Below are 24,527 nucleotides of genomic sequence, written 5' to 3'. Positions count from 1 at the left end.
CTTACTTATTTGGAAAGTAGTTTTGTTCTTTTTGACCCACTTTACCCATTTGCCAACCCCACCCTCTGTCTTCTATCTCTGGCAACAAACCACTCTGTTCTCTGTATGTTTGTTTGTTTGTTTGGAAAGGAGTGTTTTTGTTTTGTTTTAGATTCCTTTTTTTTTAAAGATTTTATTTACTTATTCATGAGAGACACAGAGAGAGGCAGAGAGACAGGCAGAGACAGGAGGAGCAGGCTCCATGCAAGGAGCCTATTATGGGGCTCAATCCTGGGACTGAGCCAAAGGCAGACGCCCAACTGCTGAGCCACCCAGGCGTCCCATTGTTTTAGATTTCAATAGAAGTGATATAGGACACTTGTCTTTTTTTGACTTAATTCACTTAACATAATGTTCTCAAGTCCATCCATGTTCACAAATGGCCAAAATGTCCTCCTTTTCAAGGCTGAATAATATTCCAGTGTGTGTGTGTGTACACACACCACATTTTATTTATCCATTTATCCACTGGAAATTTAGGCTGCTTTCATGTTTTGCCATCATTAAACATAGGGGTGCATGTATCTTTTTAAGTTAGTAGTTGTTTTTTTGTTTTTGTTTTTTTCAAATAAATACCCGGAAGTAGAATTGTTGGATTTTATGGCAATTCTTTTTTTAAGTTTTTTGAGGAGCTTCTACACTGTTTTCCACAGTGACTGTGCCAAGTTATGTTTTTACGAACAGTACATAAGGGTTCCCTTTTCTCCACATCCTTGTCAACACTTGTTATTTCTTGTCTTTTTGACACCAGCATTCCAACATGTATGATGTGATATCTCACTGTGGGTTTGATTTGCAATTCCCTGATGATTAGAGATATTGAGCACTGTTTCATGTACCTGTTGGCCATCTGTATGTCTTCCTTGGAAAAGCATCCAAGCACGTCCTCTGCCCATTTTTTAATTGGATTGTTTGGTTTTTGCTATTGAGTTGTGTCCAGGTACCTTTTAACTGATTTTTCTTAGCAGTCCAAAATGTCCCATCAAGGCTACTGACGTAGTTGATCTTTTTAAAACCCTATGTGATGCTCAAGTTACAAGTAACAGTGTGGTTCAATGTATCAAATATTGGAATTTGACTTCTGTCACAGGCTGTGTGGTCCTGAGTGCAACTCTGATGTCACATGTGTTGGTGCTCTTAGGAAACTATGAGCAAGCCTGTTCTTTTCAAGGAAGTGGACACAGAGGAGGGGAAGTGTGAGACAGTAAAACAGGCAAACAGAAATAAGAAGAAAGGAAGAGAGGAAAGGATTTAGGGAGTGTTGAGGTTTTAAGGGCAAATTTCTATATCATTAATGTAATTTCAGTCATCTTCTTTGTTCTTAACTATTTCATTCATTCATTCAGCATGTATTTATTGTGTGCCAACTATGGGCTAAGCATGCTTCTTTGAATGAGGAATGCAGTGGGGAATGAAATGGTCATCTCTGGCCTCATGGAGCTACATTCATATACCTGGAATTCTAATCAAAAGCAAGGACTAGGAAGAAATGATATCAGCTATTCATCCAGTAATACTTACTGAGAGCTCTGTGGTGGAACCACAGGGAACATAGAGAAACAAAGGGGATTAGGTTATATTAGGGTTCAAGGAGTATTGACATTTTAAGCTGTGTGATCTGGTCATTAAGGATCCAGTGTTTTTAGTAGAGATTTGAAGGAAGTGAGTGTGTAATCGATGTATGTATATGGAAGAAGGGCATTCTGGGAGAAGAAACAGCAAGTGCAAAGGGCAGGGGCCATGATATGCTTGAAGTAGAATAGGCAGGTTGGTATGGTTGTAGCCCACTGAGTGAGGTGGCAATGAGGTCAGAAAGGTAAGGGTGGGGAACACAGATCATGTTGGCCTCTGTTTTCAATGACTTCAGCTCTTGGTACAAGACAGGAAACTATTTGAAGATTTTTGTGCAGATGAGTGGCATGATTAGACTTGTTTTAACTAGATTGCTGCAATTATTGCATCATTAGCATGAAAGTTTTACAAAAATGTGTCATTTCGATTAGTCTGCGGGTCAGAACTAATCAATGAAAAACAGAAAATAGGAGCCCTTCTGTGACAGAGGTACTGATTCCATTTATTGTCATAGAGAAAGCTCTTATCATCTATACTAGTCAGAGTATCTTCTAGACTTAATTGCCACAAAACAAGTTACTTTGGATGCTAACTGGACTATAGTCTTCTCATTTGCAAACTAGGGGTAATTGTATCTATATAATAAATGATATTATGAAGATGAGAATCAAATAAGAAATAATACTTGTGAAAATATCCAATGGTGCCTGAGATAATAAAGGATCTTTCAAAATGTTACCTGCACCCTCAACGGATTATAAAAATACATAAATTTAAAACCATTGACATAAATTACAGTGAGTGTGAAAGTTTTAATCATTTTGAATATATTTTTGTATTCTATTGCATAGAAATTTTGCAAATCATCCAAAGTCCTTCATTTAGAAATTGAAATATTTCAATTTTTGTTTTATAGAACAATCACTTAAGAAAGTACATATGGTAGTATACTGTTAAATAAGCAAAATATTTTGTTTGTTTTTCTTTATTTTACAAATATTCCAGCATTCCGGCATTGATTCTACATTACTTGTGTAATCAAAAGTGGCCAGGACATGTAATTTAATAATCTTAATGGAGTGGATTGCAGAGAAGGCTAGAAAGGGCAGATGCAAAGAACCTACCCAGGAGCTAGATACAGAAGCTCAATGCTCTTTTATTTTGTTTTCTCTGACCATACATAATTATTCACAGACAGAAGCAGAACTGTAATTTGATGAAAGGTTTGTGATTATGGAAAAACTTTTCAGAGATTTGAGATAAGCAAATATAAATGAACTTTTTAATGAGAAATAAAATGCAGGAATATTCACCCAAACTCCATTCTTCTGCTCCATTACGTTGGCAAAAAGTAGTATGACTTTCCTGTATTATAAGTGGAAAAAGGAACAACCGCAGAGTCATTTAATGCATTAGATGATCCTTTAGAACAATCGTGCATTTGCCTGTTAGTGCAGTTCACCCTTTCTACTATTCCTGAGGAAGGCAAGAGTAATAGTGACTGAATATTGCAGAAAATGTGGACTGTTGGCTTGGCAGTGTAGCCTTTTCCTGATGGGTTTTCTCAAGATCACTCCCCACCAACAAGATTTCAAGAAAAGAACAAAAATAAACTATGCCCTGGATGCCTGTGTGGCTCAGCGGTTTGGTGGCTGCCTTCGGCTCAGATCTTGATCTCAGAATCTGGGATCAAGTCCCACATGGGGCTCCTGTGAAGAACCTGCTTCTCCCTCTGCCTGTGTCTCTGCCTCTCTCTGTGTCTCTCATTAATAAATAAATAAATCTTTAAAAATTAAAAAAATATATAAACTATGCCCAAATTATCTCTAATGTGAAACATTAAAACTGAAGGTGGTTTTACCATAATTAGGCCCAGTTTTACTGGAAGGTGATGGGAAAGCACTTTGTGATTTTTCTCTTTTGGTAGCAGAGAGTTCACAAACACCCAAATATGTCCCATATCATCTTGGAGAGTATTGCCACATCCTCCATTATGCAATGGACCTTTCCGGTGTTAGTGGCTTTTGTAAAGCTTTCTGAAGTGAAAGTCAGAGAGGATACACAGCTAAATCAGATATTAATTAGAGACCTGTTAGATGAAGATGAGGGAGAGGTTTAAAAGGGGAAAGAAGATTAGTGGGGCCAAATACTTCCATAAATTCCCAAAATTAAAAAAACAAGCTTTATTTTTAAATATTTTTTAACCTTTTTTTTTTTGAAGTGTAGTTGACACACGAGGTGACATTAGTTTCAGGTGTACAACTTAGTGATTTGACAAGTTTATATGCTATGCTATGTTCACAAGTGCAGAAGCTTTATTTTTTTAAAGCTATAGATCTCAGGATCATCTCAAGAAGACTTCTTTCTTATTCTGTTTGTAACTGCCTTCTCTGTAGCCAATTGAATTGAATGTTTTGTTTGTGTAAAGACAATGCATCTCTTTGACCAGAATTATTATCCTCATTATTGGAAAAGGAAAACCATGACTGGCTAAAATGACTGAATGCAGGGCTTCTACCATAATCCATATCTTCTATGAGTAAATGCGTATTACCTATTTCAATACTGCCTTCACTACTATAAATAGTACCATGTTTTCTGTTCCTACTTAATGTGTAAATGTCAAAGGTATGGAGAATGACATTTGGTTTTTTAAAATAAATTCGTATAACACTTTAAAGGGAAAAGTGCCACTAAAATGTGACTATCTTTGGGATATGGTATTACAGGTAATTTTAAGTGTTTATAACATCATTGCTTTCCAATTTTTTTAAAAAATATTTCATTTATTTATGAAAGACACAGACAGAGAAGCAGAGACACAGACAGAGGGAGAAGCAGGCTCCCTGCAGGGAACCTGATGGTGGGACTCCATCCCAGGACCCCAGGATCAGGACCAGAGCTGAAGGCAGATAGATGCTCAACCACTGAGCCACCCAGACACCTCAACTTTCCAATGTTTTATAACAAAAATGTAATAGTATTATCATTAGAAAAAAATAACAGAAAAAAAAATACATACCTCCAGACTTTAGGAGGTATTTAAATGCTACTGCCTAATGTCTTTTGCTTTGTTTTGTTTTTTTCTCCTGGGAATTCTAGTCGTTTTAGTCAGAGCAAAACAGGCTGCTACTACCGCCCTGTCAAACATCTCTGCCCCAGTCAGAAGCTACTGTGCTATCCTTGCTAGTTCAGTTGGGGACAATCTATTTCCTTTTTCATTTTCAGCTAATCTTTATGAATGAAATGTGATTAACTCTAGCCAAACTATGGAAACATCCTAACAGCATATGGGGAGCCTTCCTGTAGGGCCAGTTTGCTATTTCTGGCTAATAACAGATTTTAAAATCCAATTAGACAGTTTGAGAAAAGGAAGCCCAAGTTAAAAATATCTGACTGTTTGATTCAGCACAGTAGGGAATGGTTTAAAAGACAATCATTCATGGTGAATAGGATCTTAGTGATGAGAAACTCTTTTCTAGCCTATTAGAATAATAATTTTTTTTACTCCTTTACTGCTCCTAATGCTTCCTACTTAATTATATTATGTTAACTAGCAGATATTCTCACTCCCTTTATAAGAAGGAAAATCATGATGATTTTTGCCCACACAATACCATCCTTCTGTGTTAAGGGACTGGATTTGACCTAATGGGAAGACATACAGATGGTTTAGGAAATGATACATGATTTTTCACACAGTGGTTAATGCATGAGAAAAGGCATGCCCAGGTCTGTCTAATGTCTACATGTGTTCATTGAATGATTCTTAAATGACCCTATTTGATTTGATTTCTTAACTACATTAGAAATAGATGAAACAATTAAGAAATCATTTTTCACCTATCATATTGGCAGATAGACTAAAATTGTTCACTATAATGGAGATTGTAAGGAAATAGGTACTCTCAAACACTGCTGGTAGGAGTATAAAATGGTTTGGTTTTTTTAACGGTTTGTGAACATAGAATTATTCTCTAAAATAATCTAGTCTGGCAACTATAATTAGAGATGCAGTAAAAGATTGTGTTTACAGATGCTCATTGTGGTAGCATTGCTAAAAAGTAAAAACTGGAAACAACCTAAATGTCCAAAAAAAAAAAAAAAAAGAGGATGGCAAGGTCATGGGAAAGGCAATACATACAGTATTAACCCGAGGAAAAGCATATATACTATAAAGAGTTGGAGAAAAGTGAATATCTCTCAAAATGAAAAATGATCTCGACAAAGTAGCATATTTGATTGTTTTTGTTTTTTATAAATACCTTCTAGTCTTGCCCACATTTCCCATAATGAACGTGCAAAGCATAATTTATCCTGCAACAGGTGCCAAAGAAAAACAGGGGGTGAGGTCATGGGCTTCACAATGAAGCTGTGGGTTTGAATCTTCTCTCTGCCATTTAATAACTACAAGATTTCAGGAAATTACCTAGCTCCTCTAACTCTTCTGTTTCTTCATCTGAAATATTAGATGCTGCTGCTGTGTATACCCAAAGGATGCTGTTTACATTAAGTAAGTTAATTTATATAGACCATTTTGACAATGAATGTCTAACATAAAATATATGTCCCATAAATCATCACTATTATTATTTCTTGTTATAAAAAAGAAATGCTATGCTTACATTCAAAAGATAGTTAGATGAAAGGACAAATAAAAGCTCATTTCACTGTGTTTTGTAGCAGCCTTATTGATGTGATTCTCATACCATAAAATTTATCCATTTAAAGTGCATGCTTCTGTTTTACTATGTTTTGCCAAATGATTAGGTAAGGAAATTTGTTGAAAGAAAATTATTTTGAGAAATAAAAATTTATTTGCTATTAATAAGTGAGGAAAACCCCATCTACATAGAGATCACCCTCAAGTGAATCTCTTCTTTCAGTGTCAAGTTACCTTAGGGAAGGGGAAGAGGCTTGGAGACAATTTCCTCCTCTTCAAAGAAAGTTTATGAGTTTTGTAGACCCTGAGAAACAACCTGTAGGTCAACCAAAGGAGCCACCATCGTGTTCTGGGTCTCAAGGCTGTTGCCTGGGGCAGAAAGTGAACTGAAATAAACCTGCTCTGAGGGAGAAGGGAGTTCTTCCCTCACCTTTGAGTTTATGAGTTTTTGGTTCTTCATAGTTTTCTTTGGCAAATGAACTTTGTTCCATAGTTTCTACACAATATGATAAACACAAATGATTAGGAAGCATTTTGTAAGGATTAATTGCTGAAGAAATTATGAAGGAAGCCAGAATGTAGCCTGAAGTTAAGTAACTTTTTGGTCTCAGAACCACTATATACTCCAAGACCCTGTAGAGTTTCTTTTAATGTGAGTTATACCTATCAATTAGAAATTAAAGTGAAAAAGGTTTAAAACAGAAGGATACGCAAGGACACATTTCCATTAGTCACCAGAGCAATGACATCATCATATGTCATGTATCCACTGGAAAATCCCACTGTAGATTTGTAGAAGAGTAGGAATGAAACAGGCAAATCACATCCCACTATTGTTATGAAAATAGTATTGACCTCAAGGACTGCCAGAAAAGGTTTGGGGAATCTCTGAGGAATCCTGCACCACACTTTGAGAACTCTTGTTATAAAATGATTCTTTCCTTTGCCACACGAAACTACCTTTGGGATATGGGATTGTCTAAGGCCACAATGCAGCCAGCTCTGAGATTTTTAAGGTCAAGAAGAGATGAACTTCATCACTCAAAAGCCACAGTGGTCAAAAGCATACCCCAACTGGATTTTCTTTCTCCGACGCTATGGACCACCTTTTAGCTATTTTAGTGTCAACTGCCTCTAAGATTTATTAAGAACCAATAGACTTATAAGACCCTGTTTGCAGAAAAAGGGTCTTCAGTCACCAGTACCTGCTGAACTCACCTTTATCTCCATCTGTAGCAGCAGCCCAGAACAAATAATCCATGTGTTGTTCTCTTTTTCTTTTTCATTCACAGATAAACCATCTGTTCAAAGGGGGGGGTGGGAAAAGAGTGAGAAAAGATGGTACATATGAGGTGCCAATTTATTAAGTACATTTGTGGCTTTTTTTCTCTTTTTAATTTGGTTGATCACAATAATAATATACACTTTCATAACATAAAATAATATCTAAGTATAAAATATTAAAAAAAATACCTAAGTAGGGGCACCTGGGTGGCTCAGGTTGTGATCTGCAGATCCTGGGATGGAGCCCAGCTCCCTTTGTCTCACTGCTCAGCAGGGGGCCTTCTTCTCCCTCTCTCTGCCCTTCCCTGCCCATGGTATCTGCTCTCTCTCTCTCTCTCTCTCTCTCTCAAATAAATAAATAAATAATCTTTTTAAAAAATGCCTAAGTTATAATGAGTAAAAAGAGAACCTAAGTGCCACCCCCCCGGCTCCCAACAAAATCCTCTCCCAAATTACATTTCTCAGAGATAACTGTGTCAGTTTCCTGTGGATTCTCACAGCCCTCTTTGTTGTCAAGTTGCAACCATAGATAAATTGAAAGTCTGGGAGAGGAGTGTTGTTTTGTTTTGCTTTTTCACATACACAGTATTATCTCAGAGATAGCTCCAAGTGTCAAGTGCATGCGTGTCATTTTTTTAAAGCAATGCACATATGTCATAATGTAGGGGAAGTAGGTTTATTTAATCATTCATTAATTGATAGGTATTTAGGTTATTAACAATTTTTCCATTTTATAAACAACGTTGACATGAAAATGCATAAATCTTTGTCAACTGTTAGAATCCCAGAAGTGGGATTGCTGGACTGAAGACATCCTCATTTTAAAATGTGATAGACATTACCCTCAAAAGTGCATTGTGTATCAATTTACACAATCACCAGTAATTTATGGGGAATTCCATGGCCCTACACTGTATCACTGCACGAAGTTTTGCTCTTTGAAAATTGTCCAATCTGATGGGTGAATTATGGTGTCTTGTTTTATTTTGCATTTCTCTGATTATCAGTGAATTTGAACATCTTTTCATATTTTTTTGGTCATTTGTATTTCTCTTTCCAAGAGGAATTTTGCCCATATACTAGGCCTATTTTTTGACAGGGCTGTTTGCCTTTTTCCAGTAGATTTATGTAACCTTTTTATAAGTAATAGCACTTTATTTTTGTTTCAGATATCTTCCACCACTCTGTTGCTGTCTTTTAACCTCGATTATACTTTGTTTTGTCACACAGCAGGTTTTAATTTGTATGTGCTGAAATTTATCAAACTCTTTATTCAAAGTTTCTGAGTTTTTTTCCTTTCTTGGGAATTGGTATCCCCAAAAGTATAAAAATGCATTGCTTTCTCCAAGAGCTTTTGTGACTTCAGTGTTTCACAATTATATTTTTTACCCATTTTATATATTTATGGCTATATCTTTTAAATAATACAAAGCATGTATCTGAGTTAACTTTTTCCCAAATGGATGGCCATTTGCTGTAACACAACTTAGTGAGTATTTTATCCTTTGCCCATTAATTTGTCATCTTTAACTCAGGATGCTGTGGAGCTTCACTATAAAGAGTATGTTTCTAGAGTCAGACATCTGAATTTCAATGGAAGCTTTGCCACTTAAAATTTCTGTAAATTTTGATTTATTTAACATCTTCCATGTCCCTCTGATTTCATGGCTTTAAAATGGATAAACTAGTAATGATTATTATATCATATGATGATTAAATAAGATAATACTTATAAAACACCTCAAATAATACCAGGCACATTAGGAGCATACAATAAAGTTAGCTCTTATTAAAATTTTACAAGTCCACATATATCTAGGATCTGCTCTGAGTTGTTTATAGAAGCACCATCAAACAGAACTTTCTGTGTTATGAAAATGTTTCATATATGCATCATCCAGTGATATTCATTAGCCACACTGAGCCCTTGGAATGTGACTAGAATGACTGAAGAATTTAAATTTTTATTTCATTGAATTTTAACTAATTTTAATTTAAAATTAAGTAGTCACATGTGGCTATAGCTACCATATTGAACAGCTCCAGTGCAATGTTTGCCATGGACTTCCACTAGTTATACCTTATTATATTGAATTCTTCAGTAAGGATTATTATTGGGACCATGTTCTGAATTTAGTCAAATGATTTTCCTGGCATCATCGAGAAGAGCTTATAACTTTCTTTAATCTGTTTAAGTTAAAAAATAATAATAATAATCTGTTTAAGTTGTCAGCTGCTAGGAACGATAAATCTAGTTCCTAGTTGGAATCAACTTATTCTTCAAATAAATCTTTTTAGTTCTTATTTTATTTGACCATATGGTTAAATTTCATTGGATAATTTTATTTAGAGGTCTTCTAAATTCATATTTGAGATCTGTTTAAGTTAAAAAAAATAATAATCTATTTAAGTTGTCAGCTCCTAGGAATGATAAATCTAGTTCCTAGTTGGAATCAACTTATTCTTCAAATAAATCTTTTTGGTTCTTGTTTTATTTGACCATATGGTTAAATTTCATTGGATAATTTTATTTAGAGGTCTTCTACATTCATATTCAAGATTATTTTAAATTTGCCTTGTACAGTGAGTGGTATCAGGGTTTATTGACCTAGTAAAGTGAATTGGGAATTTTCATATTTGAAATTCTGAAAGAGATTGGATGCTGGAGTTATTATATGTTCTTGAGAATTTAGGAGAACTGAGATTAAAAACACCTGGGCTTAGTAGCTTGGGGTGGGTAGGGTGAGGGGCTAGACCTTTGTCTACCTTAACTATATCTTCTATGATGATTGTCTATTCAGATGTTATATCCATTCATAAGGCAATTTTGAAATCACTGATGCTCCAAAGAAAATCTGCCCATGGATAGTGTCTTAGTCAACACCGGCTACTGTAACAAATTGCCTTTGACTAAGTGGCAAACATTTATTTCTCACAATTTTGGAAGTTGTAAAGTCCAAAATCAAGGCACTGGCAGACCCACTGTCTGGTGAGAGCCTTATTCCAGGTTTGCAGATAGTTGTCTTCTCTTTGTATCTTCACATGGTTGAAAGAGAAAGGGCTAGCTTTCTTCCTCTTCTTATTAGGACACTCATCTAATGATGGGGGCTCCAATCATGGGGGCTCCAATCTCATGAAGTCATGAACTTCCAAAAGCCTATCTCTTTAGGGTTTCACTATATCTGTTTTGGGGAGACCCTGACATTTGGTCTATAGCAAGTAGCAATATCTCCACTCAGTGATACTCTTAACTTGTAAATGCATTCTTCAAGTAATGAGTCTGAGGGATGCCTAGGTGGCTCAGTGGTTGAGCATCTGCCTTTGGCTCAGGGCGTGATCCTAGAGTCACAGGATCGTGTCCCACATCGGGCGTCCTACATGGATCCTGTTTCTCCCTCTACCTGTGTCTCTGCCTCTCTCTATGTCAGTCATGAATAAATAAATAAAATCTTTTAAAAAAACAAAACAAAAAAACCCAACAAGTCTGAGATTATACAAAGATTTATCTTTAAGCATGTTTATCTCGTAATTTTCAATACAGTAAGATTAGAAACAATTACCCTGGTTAAGTAGATATTATATATCCATTAAAATCATGCTCTAGAAAAACTAATTCTTATAAGAATGATAGATTATACAAATTTAATATTGCTTTTCTTTGGATGTTAGCATTAGAATGGCTTATTTTTCCTTTTATGTCTGCTTTCTTCAAGTTTTCTATAAAGAACGCGTTTGTTTTTTTAACAAAAGTCAGAAAAGCAATGGTTGAGTTTAATTCAATTAAACAAAACAAAACAAAACAAAACAAACCTGCTGGGCACTTCCTATGCTCCAAGCACCACGTAGAAAATAAAACAAATCAGTGCTCAACACCTATGTAATTCACAGCCTAATGAGAAAGACAGCTAAAATATTATACTTCAAAGAAGGCAGAATAGGATAAATACTGTGGAAATCATGAGTTTGGGGACATTCTGATTTGGCCAAAGGCCCTATTCCCTTTCTGTACTTCGGATCTTCATGGTAGATATTTTAGGATAAGATTATTTTAAGGTATTTATAGGTAAGGTTATCGGATAAAATGTAAGACACCCCATCAAATTGGAATTTAAGATAAACAATAATTTTTAACATAATTATATCACATGCTTACTTACACTAAAAATCTATGTTATTTATCTGAAATTCATGTTTTACTGCCCTAAATCTGGCAACCTTACTTTAGGAATAAATAACATTTGGAAAAATAATTACAAAATAACATTTTGTAAAAGGCAGGATTCTACAAATCTCTCTCAGAACCCTAGTTCTATAAGACTTGGCAAAAATAACTATGTGGTCACAAAAGATAGTGAATCACTGCATGCTGTAGCTCCTCTTTTGTATAACTGTAACTCAGAGTGGTATTCACCTGTTGTAACAACCAGGGTAGCCTGGATACTGACCAGGTCAGAACCGATTCTGGCCATTAACCCTTCTGTGGCTATACTGAGAATGAACTGGAGATCCATGTACTACAGTTTATACCTCTGAGCATCTGCTATGTGCCACACACCCCTTAGTACATTACATACCTCATCTCGTTAAATCCCCACACATCTGTGCAGAACCTATTAGGATTTTATACACGATGAAACTGTGGCTCAGAGAGGTTAAGCAGCTTGCCCAAACTCACACAGTAGTAAGTGATACAGTCTGAATCTACCACCTATATGCTTAATCAGTGGAGATTCACTATATGCATTAGCCCATTAGAAGCCTGGAAGGGTAAGGAACTTTTTGACTCTGTGACGAGTTCCTAGATTGCACCATAGAAGATGCTGGCAGATTGTTGTATGGTTTACCAAGAACTTATATACATCTTATCTTCAAGTATCTTTTTTTAAATTTTAAATTATTTTTGGTTTCAGGGTTCAGTTTCTGCAAATCCATTGGACTCATAAGAAATTTTTTTAATTGTTTAAGGATTTCTGATTTTTTCTGAACATTTGAGTTTTGTGTGTGTGTGTGTGTGTATTCTCCAAGGCTCTTCATTGTCTTCTTTTTAATAATCTGAAGTCTTATAACAATATCCTTATATAGAACTACTTTTCACAATAAAATGTTCTCTTCAAAAAATTCCACAGACCTAGCCTCTGCTCACACAAGATAATTTCTGAGCTCTTAATTCTGTGGGATATTCTTGTTTTTATACATAACTAGAGAAGTCTAAGATCAACTATGAGTGTCGTTTGAGTTTTCACATACCTTATATGCCATAGCCAGCCAGCTATTCTTAACGCAAGTAGTTATAGCAATGAACACAGATATATTAAAAAGAACTATTTGAGTTCAAGTACTGCCTGTGTTACCAACTAGACTTGTAATCTTGAACATATCAAGATGTTGGAGCTAAATTACCATAAATATCTTAAATTACTGAATTAGCAGTAATAGAGTAAATGAGAAAAATTAAGATTCAGGGATATTAGTTACATCCCCCAAAGTCCTAAGTGTGTAATTACAGAAATACTACAAATGGGTAGGGCGGCAGACAGTTGTCATTTTAGCACTTGCCAAGAAAATTTATTGCATATTAACAAATTATTTTCCAGTGAAGTTTCTAGATGCATTCATTTTAGGTAACAAAAGTTACTTCAAATAAAGCCAAGAACCATTTAAAATACAGTGATTTCCCTTTGTTATTTATATAATATGATTTTAATGGCAGTAAAATAAACCAAGTGACTAATAAAAGTAAACTTATGAGAAGTGGTTATTTAAAAAGTTCTCTATGCCTAACATTTATTCTAAATCAGTAGGTTTCTAATGTCTTCTTGATGTTTAATAATTATCTGATTCAATTAAAATTGGATTTAATAATATTATTTTTTTCTATAAATACAACTTTGTTCCCCAGGATAAAATTCTACGTACCCAATGTGACGGTTAATTTCAGATGTCAACTTAACTTGTGCCAAGGGGTACCCAGATATTTAGATAAACATTATTTTAACTGTTTCTTTAGGGTGTTTTTGAATAAGATTAACATTTAAATCACTAGACTCCGTAAAGCAGAAAAACAGATTGCCCTGTATAATATGCTGGCAGTTGAAAAACTGATGAGAGCAAAAGGCTAACCTTCCCCAGAGTAAGAGAGAATTCTTTGGCCTGATGACCTTTGAACTGCAACATTTGGCTCTTCCTGGCTCACCAGTAACTTCTCTCTTTTGATTCAAGATCAGCTCTGCAGATCTTGCGCTTGTCAACTTCCATAATCACGTGAGCCAATTTAGGACATAAAGTCTATTGGCTGGAATCAGCCTAATCAAAGTAATTGTAATCCAAAACCAACTTTATATTATTATTCATCTTTAAGATAATGGTTTTCAGCCTTCTTTGTTCATTAAAATCATTTGAGGCATTTTTTACAGTGTGGGCCATTCTACAAATTTTGAGTTGATTGGTCTGGGGAACAGCAGAGGCAGAAGTTCCCTGGGGATTCTAACACACAACCAAAGATGAAAGCCACAGGGGCATTAGTTACCCTGCCCACCACATAACAACTGCTCACCATTCTGTTAGTCAATGCAGTGCCAGCCAGTTTTTCTAGGCCAAGAGTTGGTTATTTCAAAGCTCCTCTGGGAGAGTTTATTCAATACCGTAGAGGTCCTTTTTTCCCCTTTAACTACTGTGCAAATTCACTTGATACTGTAATTCCCATCCTTTTATGAACAGAATGTTCTTATTATAATACTCCTTTTTTAAAAAATAAGTTAAAAAGCCTAGCCTTTTTAAAATCACTAGTAGGAGGAAACCAGGTGGGAAACGGGGAGGAGTCATGTCAGAACACCTCTGTGCCAAAAGTGTCCCCCTATTCATTCATTATATTTGCTTATTTTTTCAATTCAACATACAGTTCTGGAAATACCTATTGAGGATTGAGATTGTGTCAAGTGGTGTTCTAAACATCCACAGTACCCCATCAGATAAAACAGGGAACAATCCCTGCCCTCACAGAGTTTATATTCCAGTGTACCTCTAAAATATGCCAGGCTGTAAACTATGTCCTATGCAGATAAAATCACATACAACACAGTCCTTGCCCCTTCACCCAAGAAAACCATCATTTGAAACATGGCGACTTTTTGTAGATGATGAAATAGTGACTTGCTTAAATTAAAATCTGTAGACACTGAAGTCAGGACTCCGTTCCTTCCTACATACCTTACCACCTCCCTATTATCCATTTCTGAAAAATTATTGGTGGCTGTCTTCAGCAATAAGGCGTTACCATAAGTTCTTGAACCGAAGAGTAGCATTATTAAGATGGTGTTTGAGAAATCTACTTCTAGCCCTAGTGTTTGGAAACCCAAATGTTCAGAGAGCATGCTGCATGTACAATCTGAAGTGGATCAGGTGGGACAGGACAAGAAGTAATGGGGACCTAAGCACAACAGAAAATGGTATTAGAACAGTGGGAATCAGCAATTTTTGCACTGGAAGCTTTGGGAGATGTTGCTTACTGTAGTCTGCCTGAAGTTGGGACAAAACTGAACAAACAAAATGAGTTTGGTGCTTTGGAAATTGTGAAAGTGCTAGTGAACTCTACTCTCCTCTATCAGGAGAAGTAACAGAAATTAATGAAGCTCTTGCAGAAAACCCAGGACTTGTCGATAAATCTTGTTATGAAGATGGTTGGCTGATCAAGATAGCACTCAGTAATCCTTCAGGACTGGATGAATTAATGAGTGAAGAAGCATATGAGAAATACATAAAATCTATTGAGGATTGAAAATGGAATCCTAAATAAACTAATATGAAACGAAACAAAACAAAACAAAAACTAGACTAGAGGGGTGAACGCTTGACACCAGAAGAAGTTGAAACCTGGGTTTGGGAAGCTCCAAGGATGTGTCCATCACCCTTATGTTTAGGTCAAGCCCAATTAGGAGGCTACCTCCGAATGAACTCCACACATTGAAACTGACTTTCGTCACTGTTGTAAGTCACAGCTCAGGTAGAGAGGGTGCTAAGAGACACAGAGCACGTGTGGTATGAGGGGGCACCTGCTCTTGCCTCTATGCCATCCATGAGGAATGACATGTAGGAATGGTTTTCCTTCCCCGGCCACCAGAAAGGCAGGTGCTTTGTTGCTCTGGCCTGCATTGTCTTCCTCTGTAAATGGAAGGTGCTGAATCAAGGGATTGCCAGGGTCCTTTCAAATGCTAACTGTCTATGAGTCACTTCTTTATTCTGTCTATCCAGAATTTCAGGCCTGCCTCAAACCGGCAGTTTAGAGGTTAAAAGGCTGCAAAATGAGCCTGAACCTCAGAGTCTATGACCATCCTTCACTCTAGAGAGGAAGAGCAGGATTTGGTATCCAAAGTTCTTACTCATAATGGGAGCACATGTCAGCACCATTGGTAATGATGGACTCAGAATCAGGAATCATACTTAGGCCCTGTGTATTGCCTGCCAGTCCCTGTGCTGGTGGTATTAGAATGTAACACTAGCAATTTGGTGGTATGAACAAGGAGACAGCTTTTGCTGCTTTTAAGTGATTTTGAAATACGTTTTAAAAATCTATTAAAATGTGGTCGATCCTTTAGAAGTCATGATTTTGAATTGTGTTTAAATATATACTTGTTATGATTTATGAGTTTACGTCTGAGTTAGGTACATGACGCTAGAGGTGGCAACGTGACATATTTCTACCATCACAAATGGAGATCAGAAAATGTTACTCATGTGAAAATAAACATGTCTGACACTGAAAACTCTCTTTTCTCTCTTGTGTAATGGAGTTTTATTGAGCTTTGGCAGAAAAACAAAGAAGTCTGCATTCAGGCTTGTGGAGTGAAGCTCATTCACAAACCCTTTCAAAACCTACTGAAAATGTCTACCGAGATGCCCAATCTTTAAAACCTCTGTCATTTCTTGCTCTTATGCTTCTATTTGCATAATTAGCTATCACTCAGTTTTCAATTCATGTGATTGTTAAAAGCCACTTATGAATCTGACTTTTTATATGGGTTACAAGCATCTATTTTCCTGCTCTGTTCTTACAGGGCAGGGACCCCTTTATGATGGAACTGAAACACAGGCAGATACTTAATATGTTTCGTTTGAAAGAATTATGATCCAATCTATTTGTAAAAGAAGTCAACCAAGTACAGTTTTTGCTGCTTGGTTGCTGGAGCTTATTTTTGGAATTACATCTGGGTTGTGCCTAATGCAGTGATTAGATCCTACCTATAAGGATATCTCTGGTGGTCATATCTAAAATCTAGTTTATTTAATTCTTGAATAATATCAAAATTCCTAAATTTCACTTAGCCTAAGGGATTTTTCCACTTGCTTCAAATCTGAGCTTTGCCACAGACCACTCTTTATCTCCTTTGTTGCAAATGTGCAATGAAGCATTCTTAGATCACCAAGATTGGAGCGATACACCCCAGACGGTCAGAAGTTTAACCTTTGAGAATGCTGTGAAGGGCAATCCAGAAAAAAAAAAAAAAAGATGAGGGAATTCCTCATTCTCCTCAGGGTGTATGTAAGTTGAGAAAGTAGAGGGGAAAATGGGGATGCTCTTAAATGCATCAGTTCTAGGACCAACGCACTGGGAATTACCAGCACCTGATATTTTTTCCTGCACTTTATTCAACCTTGACAGGGGTACTAGCTGCTCAATGACATATCAGATGACATTTTTTAAAAAATCTTATTTTAGCTTCAAGGACTTGGCTTGCTTTGAGGCTATTGCTCTGGAGCCTTTAAATGCAAATGAGGGAAACCCCAGGTTATAAAGCATCTGCTTCTGCAGACAGGTTTTCAATCCTGTTACCTTAGCAACATTTGCCCTTGTATTCCACAGGCCACCTTGACAGCCTGCATAATGTAACTGGCAGAAAGAAAGCGCAGGGGGTGCCGTTGGGGCGGGGGGTGGGGGGGCACGCAGGGTGTAGCATTGGTGAGTGGCTTGGGATCCTTCACATACTGTCCCTGCAACAAAAATAGAAACCTCATTTTCAGCAATAAAAGAAGTTGGGGGGGGGGGGGGGGATAAAAACGTTGCGATTATAGATATATATATCTCAAAACTAGCTGGACCTGAGAGAGCATAGATTTTCCGAAAATATCCTTCCCACCAGCCGTGCTGCAGATGTGTCACTGAAGCTCAGCCAGGCAGGCCATCTGCTGCAGTGTTTCCCTGGAAATTCCCAGCGACGCCCCTCCCGGCGCGCCCGCCGCCTCCCGCGCTCCAGCCCCCGCCGCCGAGGAGCTGCCCGTGACGTCGCTGCCGCTCGCGGGAGGGAATCCCAGCCCCTGCGTGCCTGCGGTGGAGCCGAGCCGGTCTGCTCTGGATGCTGGGCACCTGGGGCTTCTTACCCTAAAGAATCACAGCAGCAATATGCAGTCCGTCACAGTGCGCAAAGCACGCCTTCTAACGCATATTCTAAATTCGTGATAATGTGACGCTGGGGGGCTCAGTGGTTGAGCGGCTGCCTTGGGCTCCGGGCGTGATCCCGGGGTCTGGCATCCAGTGCGCATAGGGCTCCCCGCAGGGAGCCTGCTTCTCCCTCTACCTAGGTCTCTGCCTCTCTCTCTTAAATAAAATCTTAAATAAATAAATAAATAAATAAATAAATAAATAAATAAAATGAATTCGTGATTATATATATAAAATATATATATGATTATATATGATTATATATCATGAATTTATATATAAACAATATATAAAAACAATGAGATATACATTGTTATATATTAAATATATGTTTATAGTATATATTAAATATATATTAAACATATAGGTATATATGTTATGTTAAATATATATTGTGACTTATCTGTTCAAAGAGTGCTAGCCAACAGTACCATCGTGGCAGCCAATTTTAACCTACCGTCTATGGACTCGTGAAAAAAGAAATGATTTTGCTTAATTACTTTTAAAAAATAAGAGTAATGAATATTTTCTTATCTATATATTGTTACTGTATTGTAGCTTCTGCAGAAAATTGAGATGCAAATCTCAGATGAGCTATAGCTACGTGGAGACCTATGGCAAAACGATGTTTAGCTAGTGTGCATTTTGTCATTCCTTGCGTGGTAGATGAAATAAGGCTTTACCCAGCTTGATGCACAGTGGAGAAATGGGACCTGCTTTCTTTCCTCCCTCATATAGAGAATTAACCTCTGGATAAGGTTGAAAATATGGGCAAAGAGCTGCCTTTGGAAGATTGTATTACCTCTAAATGTGTTTAACCCATATGTTCAGAATCATAGCAAAAAAAAAAAAAAAAAAAAAAAACAACCAGAAATAATAAAGTAAGCTTTAGTAATGTTGAAGTGGGACACATAAATAGAAATAGATATTCTTGGAGAACTAATCTCTTACTCAAGAGCTGTAGATAATTACAGCTTTATTGTCATATTGTTTTTAGGCAGTAAATCACAATAAAAATAGTAAATTCTTAGGGAGTAACTTAATCTTTTTGTTTTGTTTTCTTCCAACAAAAATGAAGGTGATAATAGCATATATTGATTGGGTACTGAGTATTGGATACTTATCAACATTTTTTGTTGTCATTGTAGATTTAAATATGAGTACATGAATCAATCTATTGTGTTGGCATTGCTAGAAAAGAGTCGTATTTTTTTTTAAAGAAATCAGCCTAAAGGGGAAAATATGAATATACACTTTCATATTTTTTTGTTCTCAAGGATATTTAGTGTTCTGTTTATATTTAACAGGTTCCTACTCTCACATTTATAATTCTTTACCTTTTTGTAATTCAGATCTTTATTACCAAAATGCATTTGTCCTTTTCCCCATGCAAAAAGGATTCTTTTCATATTTTCACAATTAAGCTAATATGCCAATAAGGGACACATACACACACACACACACACACACACAAACACACACATGTCCTTCTTTCAGGCCACAAAGAAGCCATGGTTATGTGTATATATCTTTTCAGTAGTATTTATACACAAGAGTCCCGAAAGATTTTTCTGGAAATACTGCTTGACTTCACATTCCTGCAAAGTGCTAGCTCTATGTAAAAAAGAGATTTTTAAAAAGATTTTAAAATGAAAATGAATACAGGAGCTCTTACAAAGCTTTTTTGAACTTAATCTCTCTATTTCTTAACTCATTCCTTTCCTGCCTCTCCAGAATGCCATGGGGAAGTGTTACTGTAAAGCATTTGGAATTTAGAAGATTCTATGTAACTGCTAGTTAAAATTTTCATTATTTGCAAGGTTTAATTTGTGAAATGAATCTTTCAAACTTTAATCCCTTGAAGCAGTAAGGACAAAGAAATGTTGACCCACTATGAATCCTGTTTTCTCTGCTCTTCCCCAGACACATCAGGGTAGGTCCATCTTCTTCAAAGCCATTCAGCCAGCCCACAGCTTTTGTCTTTTCAAATTTTTAATTGCACCATTTATCTGTCAGCTATGAAAATCTTTGATTACATCTCCATCGATTCCTTTCATATATTCTCCACTACTTTTGCAACCATCACACTTGTCTGTGGAGTCTTCTGAATCTTCTGGATCCCTGGACACAGAATTTTCATGTGCCATCACCAGGTACAAGGTGAGACCACTTGGAGGGAACCACTCTGTCAAAAATTAGGAGAAAGTGATCAAGCAAAACAGGGCTTGACAGATTTGCTTATATAAATAGATTCTAATTCCGTTTTGCTGCCACACCAAGCAAATAAGCAATGTTGCCAGTGTGAGAACAACTTGTATCCAAGGTATTCAGTCAGTCACAGACAGAAGAAAAACAATGGCATTCTCTCAAAGATCAGATATTTCCTAATGGGAAACTGTGTTGTTATCTGTTTTCCTTTGCTTCGGATGCCAGATAGGAGAAAATAGCATGCATTTGTTTGCCGAAGAAATCATATTGAAGAGAAAACGAGCATAAATAGAAAACACCTGACAATTACAGAAAAGGTAATCCAATTTCTGATTCTTTGAACAAGATATTAATAAAGGGCATTTATAGAATGTTTAAATAAATCCATTTTCTTAAAGCAAGAAACAATTTTCCTCTGAATGGAAGGTACAGTGCAGCTGATACTTTGTGTTAATGTGAAATAACTTGGAGTTTCCCTTTGATTGCATTACAAAGACATATAAACACCTTGCTGCAATTAGGTTTAAATCTTGGAAAAAATAGAAAAGCATTTTCAAGTTTTCCACCAGAATTTTCAATGTCACTCAACAGGAGGACATACGATGCTATTTCTATGACCTTGGGCAAGTCACTTAACCTCTAAGAAACTTGGTTTCCTTCTTTTCTTGAAAATACAGAATAATACGTGACCTTGTCTGTCTCTATTTTTTTAAGATTAAAAGGGCCAATATAAATGAGTGGGCTTTTGTAAATAGTTGTGTACACATCTGATTCACTGTTCTATATCTTTACACCTTCTGTGCTCCTGCTTCAGAGGCCATCCCTTGTCCTTGTCAGCTGTGTGTGATCATGTTGCCCTCTAGTGTCTGCAGTTCGAAGAGACCCCAAAGAAGCCTTGAGAGAAAAAAGTTAATGGATTCAAGAGGGAAGGGCAGGAAAGGGAAGCTGGTGGTAGAGAAGTCTAGATATAAACCAACCACAGTGGTAGGAACAATGAGCAGCAGCTTATTCTGAGGAGGAGATCCAGGGCACTTTGAGAGAGGAAGAGAAGAAATAGGATCGAGAAAGAAGTGAGATGGAAGTGACTCTGGAAAGCTCAGTGGCCAGGGAGGCAGGGGAACTGGAAACACCGCACTCTCCCTCAAAAGCTCTGGCCTCCATAACCAGCCCTGTAAGTGAGATCATTGAAAGAAAGGTTCACCAAAGTGCCTTGCAAGAACACACTTCTTTGAATCAGCGTCATAAGATGAGAGAGAGGCAGAACAATAAAAAAAAAAGCAGTATGAAAGAGAAGTATTGAAGGGGCCACTGCAAGAGCACTTGGATGGCTCAGTGGTTAAGCATCTGCCTTTGGCTCAGGCTCAGGTCGTGAACCCAGGGTCCTGGGATCGAATTCCTCATCAGGCTCCCTGCATGGAGCCTGCTTCTCCCTCTGCCTATGTCTCTCCCTCTCCCTCTGTGTCTCTCATGAATAAATAAAGAAAATCTTTAAAAAATATAAAATAAAATAAAATGCTAAGTACTGTGGCAATGTAAAGTACTGTGCATTCCTAAAGAAATGTGGAAACAATGGGATGCCTGGGTGGCTCAGTGGTTAAACATCTTGCCGTCCACTCAGGGTGTGATCCTGGGGTTCTGGGATCAAGTCCTGCATCAGACTCCCCTAGGGGAGCCTGTTTCTCCCTTTGTCTGTGTCTCTGCCTCTCTCTGTATCTCTCATGAATAAATAAATAATCTTTAAAAGAGAAAATAAAAGAAATGTGGAAATAACAGAAATTTTTTCCAACCCGAAGACCAGCACCTAAAATTGAGTTTTCTTTTGGGAGCCTGTGTCACATGGCATTGTCCGTGACATTGCCCAGTAAGCATATTTTCCAGTGAACAGAAAACCTGCCATTTCCCGAGAGCTATTAACTCTGCCAAAGAGTTTTCCATTAGCAAGTGGACAAATCAGTTACAAATCAGTTACGGACTGGACTGTACCTCTTTATTTAAATATTTTCCTTGAATCTACCCACTTCCTTAGTCTAATAGCTTCTCTGTACCTTTCCACATAGAAAGGAAGGAAAGTGACACTTGTCATCTCTGTGCCATGTGCATCCTAATAGTCAGCTCCTCTTCTAACCCCGCTGTCTGCCCACGGATTCTAAAACTATTTTATGGGGCCACCAGGTGGCAGTTAGGGCAAATGGTTTTTGGCTTCTCCCTGTAACCTTGGAGAAAGCCAGGTGATTCCTAATGGAGAAACAGGCCCTAGAAATAGAAACGTTATTCTTCAGTATTTGGAGGTGCCAGGCCCGGGACTCTGTGTTTTCACACATAATACCTTACCCAATCCGTGTGGCAACATGTATTAAATAGAGCCATTAGACAGATGAAGGTAAAGAAATGGGTAATAAGGCATCATTCTTTTTTTTTTGTATATTTTTTAATTGGAGTTCGATTTGCCAACATATAGTATAATACCCAGTGCTCATCCCATCAAGTGGCCCTCTCAGTGCCCGTCAACCAGTCACCTCCAAAACCAGTCACCCCATCCCCCTGCCCACCTCCCCTTCCACTACCCCTTGTTCGTTTCCCAGAGTTAGGAGTCTCTCACATTCCATCACCCTCTCAGATATTTCCCATTCATTTTCTCTCCTTTCCCCTATAATCCCTTTCACTATTTTTTATTTTCCTTTTTTTAAAAAAAGATTTTATTTATTTATTCATGACAGAGACAGAGAGAGAGAGAGGCAGAGACACAGGCAGAGGGAGAAACAGGCTCCATGTCAGGAGCCTGACGTGGCCCTCCATCCCGGGTCTCCAGGATCACGCCCTGGGCTGAAGGCAGCACTAAACCGATGAGCCACCCAGGTTGCCCTATTTTTTATATTCCCCGAATGAATGAGACCATATAATGTTTGTCCTTCTCCAATTGACTTACTTCACTCAGCATAATACCCTCCAGTTCCATACACATAGAAGCAAATGGTGGGTATTCGTCATTTCTAATGGCTGAGTAATATTCCATGGTATACATGGACCACAGCTTCTTTATCCATTCATCTTTCGATGGACACCGAACCTCCTTCCACAGTTTGGCTATTGTGGACATTGCTGCTAGAAACATCGGGATGCAGGTGTCCCAGCTTTTCACTGTATCTGTATCTTTGGGTAAGTCCCCAGCAGTGCAAATGCTGGTTTGTAGGGCAGATCCGTTGTTAACTCTTTGAGGAACCTCCACACAGTTTTCCAGAGTGGCTGCACCAGTTCACATTCCCACCAACAGTGCAAGAGGGTCCCCTTTCTCCATATCCTCTCCAACATTTGTTCTCTCCTGTCTTGTTAATTTTCCCCATTCTCACTGGTGTGAGGTGGTATCTCATTGTGGTTTTTATTTGAATTTCCCTGATGGCCAGTCATGCGGAGCAATTTCTCATGTGCTTGTCGGCCATGTCTATGTCTCCTTTGATGAAATTTCTGTTCATGTCTTTTGCCTATTTCATGATTGGATTGTTTGTTTCTTTGCTGTTGAGTTTAAGAAGTTCTTTATAGATCTTGGATACTAGCCCTTTATCTGATACATCATTTGCAAACATCTTCTCCCATTCTGTAGGTTGTCTTTTAGTTTTGTTGACTGTTTCTTTTGCTGTGCAGAAGCTTTGTATCCTGATGAAGTCCCAATAGTTCATTTTTGCTCTTGTTTCTCTTACCTTCATGGATGTATCTTGCAAGAAGTTGCCGTGGCCAAGTTCAAAAAGGGTGTTGCCTGTGTTCTCCTCTAGGATTTTGATGGATTCTTGTCTCACATTTAGCTCTTTCAACCATTTTGAGTTTATCTTTGTGTATGGTGAAAGAGAATGGTCTAGTTTCATTCTTCTGCATGTGGATGTCCAATTTTCCCAGCACCATTTATTGAAGAGACTGTCCTTTCTCCAGTGGATAGTCTTTCCTGCTTTGTCGAATATTAGTTGACCATAGAGTTGAGGGCCCATTTCTGGATTCTGGATTCTGTTCCATTGATCTATATGTTTGTTTTAGTGCCAGGACCACACTGTCTTGATGATCACAGCTTTGTAGTGCAACTTGAAATCTGGCATTGTGATGCCGCCAGCTCCGGTTTTCTTTTTCAATATTCCCCAGGCTCTTTGCAGAGAAGGCAGAGCCAGAAAGTGCCAGTGAAATGTGAAAGAGCCAGAAAGTGCCAGTGTGAATCCAATCTCAAATGATGTTACACCAAAGCAGAGGTCATTTCATTCCAGCACAATGGCTGAAAACTGCAGATAGGCCAAGGGTAGACTGTGTTATTAAAGTGACTTTTTCAAAGGATTTTAAGTTTTCAGATAA

At 37.5% G+C, this 24,527-nt stretch overlaps 1 protein-coding gene and 1 pseudogene across 6 annotated transcripts in view; both read left to right on the top strand.

The window, feature by feature from the left end:
* The window catches only part of NRG1 (neuregulin 1), a 1,080,326-nt gene that overhangs the window by 562,087 nt on the left and 493,712 nt on the right, over positions 1-24,527 (top strand). The gene's annotated exons all lie outside the window — the stretch shown is intronic.
* On the top strand, positions 14,534-15,634 carry LOC112916109 (glycine cleavage system H protein, mitochondrial-like; annotated as a pseudogene).

Source organism: Vulpes vulpes, chromosome 7 (genome assembly GCF_048418805.1).
Source record: "Vulpes vulpes isolate BD-2025 chromosome 7, VulVul3, whole genome shotgun sequence".
NCBI classification, from domain to species: Eukaryota; Metazoa; Chordata; class Mammalia; order Carnivora; family Canidae; genus Vulpes; species Vulpes vulpes.
The sequence above is the reverse complement of the archived record's forward strand: the minus strand, read 5'-3'. Positions and strand labels throughout refer to the sequence as shown.